A 9,339-nucleotide genomic window follows, 5' to 3' on the forward strand; every position below is an offset into this window, starting at 1 on the left:
AGCCATAGAGTAGGCACTGCATGACGAGGTATAGGAATATCATAGGAGCCATAGAGTAGGCACTGCATGACGAGGTATAGGAATATCATAGGAGCCATAGAGTAGGCACTGCATGACGAGGTATAGGAATATCATAGGAGCCATAGAGTAGGCACTGCATGACGAGGTATAGGAATATCATAGGAGCCATAGAGTGGGTACTGCATGAGGAGGTATAGGAATATCATAGGAGCCATAGAGTAGGCACTGCATGACGAGGTATAGGAATATCATAGGAGCCATAGAGTGGGTACTGCATGAGGAGGTATAGGAATATCATAGGAGCCATAGAGTAGGCACTGCATGAGGAGGTATAGGAATATCATAGGAGTCATAGAGTAGGTACTGCATGAGGAGGTATAGGAATATCATAGGAGTCATAGAGTAGGCACTGCATGAGGAGGTATAGGAATATCATAGGAGTCATAGAGTAGGCACTGCATGACGAGGTATAGGAATATCATAGGAGCCATAGAGTGGGTACTGCATGAGGAGGTATAGGAATATCATAGGAGCCATAGAGTAGGCACTGCATGACGAGGTATAGGAATATCATAGGAGTCATAGAGTAGGCACTGCAGGTATTTTGTAAATCAGTATTTGCTGGATATGACAGCTCAATTGACCACATGAACTCATGCACAAGCTCAAGCCAACCAAAATACTAGCATGGATAATGAAGGGGCTCCTAAAGTTGCACCCATGTCTGAGGAGATATTGGCAATTGATGGCATCTGGAGAGGGAAAGTCATTTGTCTTCAGGGATTTGGGTCCTGAGAGGACACAACACTCATAGATGGTCCCACACTCATGCACACACAAGCAGTACTAAATGGACACAGTGGGTATTACAGACAAAAATAGAGCACAGGAGGTTAGGAGGAAAAATGGTGGGGGAATAGAAGATAGGAGAGGGATTGGGTGGGTAGAATGGGGAGTGGATTTAATCAAAACACATTGTATACATGTGTGAATATTAAATAAAACACTACAACATCACTGAGGAGTCAGAAATTGAGCCTTAATGCTGCTGAATGTCTGGGACAAGGTTCCACGCTGTAGCCTAGGCTGACCTTCAGCTCTGGGGCTCCAGATTCTTCTGTCTCCCTGGCATCAGCACCAAAAGTGAACAGCCCTGCAACTGGGCTAAGGTTTAGATCTCTGCCAGCTCCGTTTTAACATGTGATTTACACGTTTTACTATATGGGAAAAGTAATATGGAGGAAAACCCCTAGGACCTGTATTTTGGGGGGGAGGTCACTATCTAAAAAGTTTATAGCTAATTTATATTATAATCTCCACAGGTGAATCCAATTTTCATTGCTTGTCTTAATGGTCAATCATTGAGCAATAAAAATGCGGGCTAGATGGCCCATTCAGTTTAATTGCAAATGGATAAAGGGATCAGATGATCCATTTCATAGCCCCCTTAATTGAGTTTTCCTGCTAATTACATTAGACGGTTGTTTAATGATCTAATTATCTGCTCCACAAATTGACCCTCAAATCACTTTGGAGTTTTCACCTAAGTAAACACACTCGGAGCTATAGGGTAGTTTAGTAGAATGATGTCAACTATAGAAGAATTATTTGGCAACACCATGCTGGTTTCTTCATGTAGAGTGAGGCCATGCTACATCTTTTTTTTTTTTCAGGGTGAGGTTGAATGTTTATTCAGGGGGTTATGGAGGAGGAAGGGTGAAGGGGGGGACAGAGAGAGAGGGAAAGAGAGAGAGAGAAGAGGAGAAAGAGACAGAGAAGGGGGGAAGCAGAGAAGTGGGGAGAGAGACAGAAGCAAAGCTGCCTCTCGGAGAGGAAGATGGAAAAGCCCATGCTACATCTTTATGTAAACCTAGAACGCTGGGTTATTTTACTGTTTTCATTTATCCCATTTCCAGGCTATTGGATAGAGAGTCTTCTGAGGAGCAGCCATTCTTGCCAACCTTCCATCATTGCTAACACTAGATCTCATGTGAGGAGGTAATGCATCTTTTTTATGAAAAGGTGCAGACACCCATCAAGAATAACTTCTGGCTCTGAAAAGATTCATTTCCCCTGGGCATGGTGGTACATGCCTTTAATCCTAGCTCTTAGGAGGCAGGGTCAGGCAGATCTACTAGAGTCAAAGGCCAGTATGGTTTACACAGTGATTTCCAGGTCGTCCAGGGCTATATGGTGAGACCCTGTCTCAAAAGAAAAATAAAAAGATTACATTTAAATCTTATTATACCATTAATGGCATTTTTATCTTTCTTTTATTAACCATTATGTCTTATGTTCCATTTATTAGATTTATTCTCTTCGATTACTTAGGAGATCCAGACAACTGCAGGATCACAGATGACATTAAACCAGATATATATTTTTTCCTATGCAGTCCTATGCTCAATCCTTGTAAATGTGATGTTTTCCATACTCATTTTAGCCATCATCGACACACTTCGCATTTCCAAATAACAAAGGCATATGTTCTGAACACTTATTGCTTGTTCTGGTACCTGATCTTTTCAAAACATACACTGGAGGCAAAGCTTCCTTCATTATTCTTGGGACTAATCCTAATGATTAGTTCTGATACCCTTTGAAGCTTACCCGGACAAAATATCTAAATGAAAGCCCTTGCGATGTAATATTGATGAGGGGCTTTGAGTGCATCAGGGCCCAGTTGTACAATGACCTACAGTTGCATGGTGACAGACACTTGTAATCACCAAAGACTGAGCTCAAACAATGGCAGCAGGCTTATTGTCTTTTATCAGTGAAGATGAAAGATACAGACAGTCCTGGGAATCCAGATTTATTAAGGAAAAGTGGGGGTAACTTCTAGGAGTGAGAAGGCTCTCCAATACAGGGGGAAGATGTTGGACTTCCTTGTATGGGTTTTTATGGAGCAACAGAAGAAACTGGACAAAGACTGGGTAATTGTGATATGATTGGTTTCCTTATCCTCTATGGTCTGAATCTGAAACCCTGACTAGGGCAATGAGGATAAAGACAGACATACAGACACACAGACAGTGAAGCTGGGGTTCCGCTAATGCTACTGCCACAATTCAGAGCCTCAGGGTGTTTATTAGGTACAGCACGGGGTGGGGGGGTAGCTAGTGTTGGTAGGATGTCTTTGAGGGCCAGCAGTCTCAGGCTGCAAACATCTTGGAGAGAAGTCATATTTGCTAGACTTTGCACACACTGATGAATTGTGCATACGAACTCATGTTTGGACTACCAAACATTGCCATTCCTCTTGAGCCTGGCCCGTATGGGTAACAGCTTTGCCAAATTGTTCCATGGGTCCATTGGCCTTGGAGCTTTTGGCAGACCATGCTCATGTCAAAGTACACGTTCACTCAGAACTTCGCTCATTCAAGTCTTCCACCGCATCTTATAATTCGTTACCTTTCTGGGCTCTCACGGGCTATGCCATTGGATAGCCTTTCTACCTGATGCCTGTCTCCCTGGCCCAATCATGGATTGTCTGTGCAATTCCCATTCAGTTAGCAGTGGTTGAAGCCCCCATGTTCATCTCTGACTCTAGCTTTGCTAGGTACTGACTGAATGCTAGCTGCTAGTCACTGTCTGGCGTTGCTTGCATCTCACCACACAAGTGTCTCATGTGCTGTGAATTATACTGAGTGCACTTGGTTCTTATGGGGCTACCTCCTACTTAACTCTCTGTTCACAGGAGAGCCTGGAGGTCTCGTCACTGAAACAGGTGGAGGCTTTCTTAGGAGACATCTTTACATATTTGTTACAATTAGCTTCATCAGGATCGAGAATATGTTCAAATGCAATAACGCCCAGGGTGGGTCACAGAAATCCAGTCAGCTAGCCAGGCTACATTGGTCTTGCTGCTCAGAGCCTGCCCTTTGCATGTTCTCTTTGTCAGTTTATAACAAATTGTATGCTTTGCTTCCATTCCCGTGTTTTGCCTTTACTTTTTTAAACGTATTTTTTATTTTGTCAACTTGACATGAGCTAGAATCATCTGGGAAAAAATTTACCTCAGTTGAGAAAAATACCTCCATCAAATTAGCCTGTAGACAAGCCTGGGGCGTATGTTCTTGGTTAATGTTTGATTAGGGAAGAACTAGCCCACTGTGGGAGGTATCATTCACGGATAGGTGGCCCCGGGTTATATAAGCCAGACAGCCATGTTCCTCAGTAGTCTCCTTCAGTTTGGGCACCAACACTTCTGCCTAGATTTCCTATCCTGACTTCCCTTAAAGACAGATTGTGATGAAGACGTGGAAGCCAAATCATGCTTTTCCTCCCCAAGTAGGTTTTGGTCTGTGTTGTATCACAGTGTCAGAAAGCAAACTAAGACAGTAACATTATTCTTAACCCTAATGTCCATCCTCTCGGCAACATGTGTGAGGAAGTCATTTTTTACCATGGGTCTTTTCTCTTTCTGTCTACATAAATCTAGTCTGGCCTCAAGATGAGAAATAATTATTGTACATATAGCGCATTAAGTCCATTAAGTCAATAAAATTCCTGTTCTTATGGGAATCGCTTTCCTAATGCGTTCTTTCAATAGAGCCTCCTCTGTGAAAGCGTCAGCCTGCTCGTGGAAGATCTGTTTCAGTCCAGCCCCTTTAGCTTGGGAGTTTTTACTGTGGAACTGGACCTGGCTTCTGAGTCTCACTTAAGAGCCACAAAATCAAAATAAATGACTTGTTCCTTGTAAATACGATGTCATGGTAGACTAATAATTAATGAACGCATGACCACATAAACTGTAATATCATGCATATAAACTGTGGGATGCTAACTTTCTATGCTTATTGGACATAATTTTAGTACACGTCTATGGAAAACCACATATAAATGTTTTAACATGTGCTTACGTGTCCTTACCCATGTATGAACAGATGCATGTGCATGAGTGTTTACCTAAGATTATGTAGACGACTTCCAGCCTTAATTCCTCCTTAACACCAATGAGTCACCTCTAATAATATTAAAAGTTAAGTTTAATTAATTTTAGAGGGATGAGAGAGAGAGAGAGAGAGAGGGAGGGAGGGAGGGAGGGAGGGAGGGAGAGAGAGAGAGAATTCAGATAATCACATTCTCATGCAACACAAGTCCCCCCAGAATACATCTTTTTGACACTTTATGTTGAAAAAGATTATTCTGCCACCCAGATCCTGTGCCATCAGATGTGATAATACCTGTCGGTACTGTTGTTCTGGGAAGACAGGCGTAAATCCTCGAGGATTCTTCAGGATTTCTAGGTCCTAATGCTCATCTTCTGCCTCCCTAATTTTGTCACTGCCTCCCGCTATACTGTCACTGTGTATGACATAGAACCCACGAGCAACTGAGATGTAAGATTACAGTTTAGGGCAAAAGCATAAATAATTGCCTCAACTACACTCCAGTGTGATCATCATTAACTCCTTGGTTTGCCATAATCCTACAAAAGTCCAGAAGGAGCGCTCTTCCTAGCAGCGCTTTCTTCTTTGAGTATCTTGCTTTGTGTTTGACTTGTGTCTCTCAGCAGCTGAGTGGGCACTGCCTTAGCAGCAGGGAGCTCATTGGTTTTTTCTCCTCCCTAGACTACTCACAGTTAACTTTAAAACCTGTTTTTGCTTTCTAGTCTCAGAAATTTGAAATTCTGATATTTTTCCTTGATTGTGCTAATAACAAACTATAAACCATGTTCCTTTCTTAAAAAAAAAACAAAAACGACACATTAGGTAGAAACAACCCACAGAGGCAATACGAGGCTTCCTTCAAGGGTTTTTAGTTTATGTCTTATTCTACATTTCCTTTGCAATTTCCAGAAAACCTACACACATGAACAAAGATGGGTTGTAGCAATTCACACGAATTCCAATGTTGAAAACAGAAAAATTGCTTGGAAATGCCGACTTTAATTGTCCTTACTAGGTTTTTGAGAGAGGGTTTTATTCCATAACCAAAACTAGGCTAGAATTTATTATGTAGCTCAAGCTAAACTTGAACTCATGGTGATCCATGTTCCACCATGCATTGACAATAATTGCCTTAGTGGCGAGGTTACAGATGGGCAGAGGAGGAGGATGAAGCGATGGTGAATGTGATGGTCCCGCACAGAGTGTTAGCTGTCTACTGAGGCCGCTTATTTGGCAGCTTATTGAAAATGCTTTAGAAAAGAACTCGGGAAACGGGTATTTTAAAGCATCCACAAAGACTGGCTATGCAAGCTGCCTTGTTCATGTTCTATTGCTTAGATACTCAAGTGACCCCAATGCCCTCAGGGCTCCTGAATGTATGTCACACTTGTTTTGTTTTTTGTTTGTTTTTTTTCTTTGCCCCCTTTATTGAAATATTATTATTTCTCATACATTATATCCCGATTGTAGTTTTGCCTTCCTCCACAACTCCCAGTTCCTCTTCACCTTCCTATCCCTCCCTTCCAGATCTACTCCCTTTCTGTTTCTCATTAGAAAAGAACAGGCTTCTAAGAGATAACAATCAAACATGACAAAATAAAATATAATAAGATTAAGCAATAGATATCATATCAAAGTTGGCACAGCAACCAGCAGGAGGAAAAGAGTCCCAAGAGTAGGCATAAGAGTCAGAGACCCGCCTGTTTTCACAGTCAAGAGTCCCATAAAAGACTGAGCTAACAGCTGTAAAACATACACAGAGGACCTGGTGGAGACCCACCTAGGCCCTGTGCGTGCTGCTTCAGTCTCTAGGAGTGCATGCGAGCCTTGCCTACTTGATTCAGAAGACCGTGTTCTCCTGGTGGCTTCTATCCCGTCTGACTCCTACAATCTTTCCACCTCCTCTTCTGCAGGATTCCCTGAGCTCTGAGGGGAAGGATTTGATGGAGACCTCACATTTAGTCTCTCTCTCTGCATAAACTCTGCTGTGGTTCTCTGCATCTAGTCCCATCTGCTGCCAGAGGAAGCCTCTCTGAGGATGACTGAATAAGGCGCCGATCTATGAAAATAGCAGATTTATTTATTTGTTTGTTTGTTTATTTTGAACACTAGTGTTTGGTTTTACCCTAGGCCTCTGAGCTATCTAGTCTTTGGTTCTTGGTTACATCAGCAGTGTCAAGTATGCTTCTTCTAGTGGAATGGGCCTTAGATCAAATCAGACATTGGTTGGCTACTTTGTTAAATTCTGTGTCGTAGCATATTTTAAAGGAAGGACAGATTATAGATGAAAAGTTTTGTGGCTGGGTTAGGGTCCACGTTTTTATTTCTACAGCCGGCAGAGTACCTCCCGACACCAAAGAGAATAGAATGCAAGGGAGAAGACTCCATGAAGGCCCCAGCTTGAATTCTTCGTTTTCAATGGGTTGTGTGGGGTTGTCTTTGACAATGGGATCTCAGTGTCAGTTTACAGAGAATAATCCTTTGTTTCAACAGCAGCCTGAGATAACTGGAGACTTCCATGGGACTCCTTTGGCAAACAGCTTAATTGAAAGCAACCCAGTCCTGTCTCTGGAAGCCTCACCTGGCAACAAGAGATGGCCAGTTGACACTCCTTTTCCTTCATTCTAGGAGTCCTCACTAGTATCACCTTCATAGATTCCAGGCAGTTTCCCCTGCACTAGGTTTCCATACCACCAAGCAAAAGCCTGCCAATCTAGCCATCTCTGCCTGTCCTCTGTCCCTCCACTTGATCTCCAATACTTCCTGCTACTCCACCCCAGCTCCCATTCCCACCTGAGCCCAGTCTGCCCATAAAATCTATTCCATTTTCCCTGACAGATCCATATCTTCCCCCTAGTCATCTCCTTTTTTACCTAACCTCTCGGTGTCTACAGATTGTAGCTTGGTTATTATGTCCTCAACAGTTAATATCCACTTATAAGTGAATATAAACCATAGTCTTCTCTCTGGGTCTGCAATGCCTCACTCAGGATAATTTTTTTCTAGTTCCATCAATTTGCCTGCAAATTTCATGATGCCACTTTTTTAAAATAGCTGAACAATACTTTATTGTATAAACGTATCACATTTTCTTCACCCATTTTTCTGTTGAGGGTCATCTAGGTTATTTCTAGTTTCTGGCTATTATGAATAAAGGGAGCATGATGGAGCAAGTGTCTTCGTGGTGGGTGGGATGGAGCATCTTTTGTGTATATGCCCAAAATGGTATAGCTGGATCTTGAGGCATATCTATTCCCAAATTTGTGTTGAAAGTTTTATGGGGATTGCATTGAATTTGTAGTTTGCTTTTGGTAAGATGGACATTTTTATCATTTTAATCCTACTGATCCACAACCATGAGAAATCTTTTTATCTTCTGATATCTTCTTTAATTTCTGTCTTCAAAGACTTGAAGTTTTTCACATACAAGTCATTCACTTGCTTGGTTAGAGTTACCTCAAGATATTTTGTACTATTTGAGGCTATTGTGAAAGGTGTTGTTCCCATAAGTTCTTTCACAGTCCATTTGTCATAGTCCACAGGATGCCTACTGATTTTTTAGTTAATTTTATATCCACCCACTTCACTGAAAGTGTTTATCAGCTGTAGGAGTTCCCTGGTAGAATTTTGGGGTCACTTAGATACACTACTGTGTGGTCTTAGAGTTGCTATTGTTGTGGAAAGACACCATGACTATTACAACTCTTAGGTTCCATCCATTATCATCATGGTCGGGAGCATGGTGGCACGCAGGCAGACAGTGATGGAGGTGAGAGTCCTACATCTTGCAGTCAGCTTGAAGACTGGGCAATATTCTGAGCCTAGGAAACCTCAAAGCCCATCCCCACAGTGACACAATTCCTCCCGCAAGGCCATACCCACTCCAATGAGGCCATACCTTTTACTATTTATGAGATTATGGGGATCAATTACATTCAAACTCCCACACATATCATCTGCAATTAGTGATACTTTTACTTCTTCCTTTTAAATGTATAGCCCCTTAATCTCCTTTAGTTGTCTTATTACTCTAAGCTAGAATTTGAAGTCCTATATTGAATAGTTATGGAGAGAGTGGACAGCCCTGTCTTGTTCCTGGTTTTAGTGGAATTGCTTTGAGGTTCTCTCCATTTAATATGATATTGGCTGTAGGATTGCTGTGATTTGCCTTTATTATATTTAGGTATATCCCTAATTTCTCTAGTACTTTTATCACAAAGGGGTACTGATTTTGCTGGTGTGAGATTATTTCCTTTATTTTTATGGGTGCAGTTAACCTCCTTAGGTTGGCGTTTTCCTTCTATCACTTTCTGTAGGACGGAATTTGTAGACAAATATTATTAAATTTGACTTTGTTGTGGATTATCTTATTTTCTCCATGATGAATGAAAGTTTTGCTGGGTATAGTAATCTAGCATCAGGA

The sequence above is a fragment of the Microtus pennsylvanicus genome, chromosome 16 (genome assembly GCF_037038515.1).
Source record: "Microtus pennsylvanicus isolate mMicPen1 chromosome 16, mMicPen1.hap1, whole genome shotgun sequence".
Taxonomy (NCBI): domain Eukaryota; kingdom Metazoa; phylum Chordata; class Mammalia; order Rodentia; family Cricetidae; genus Microtus; species Microtus pennsylvanicus.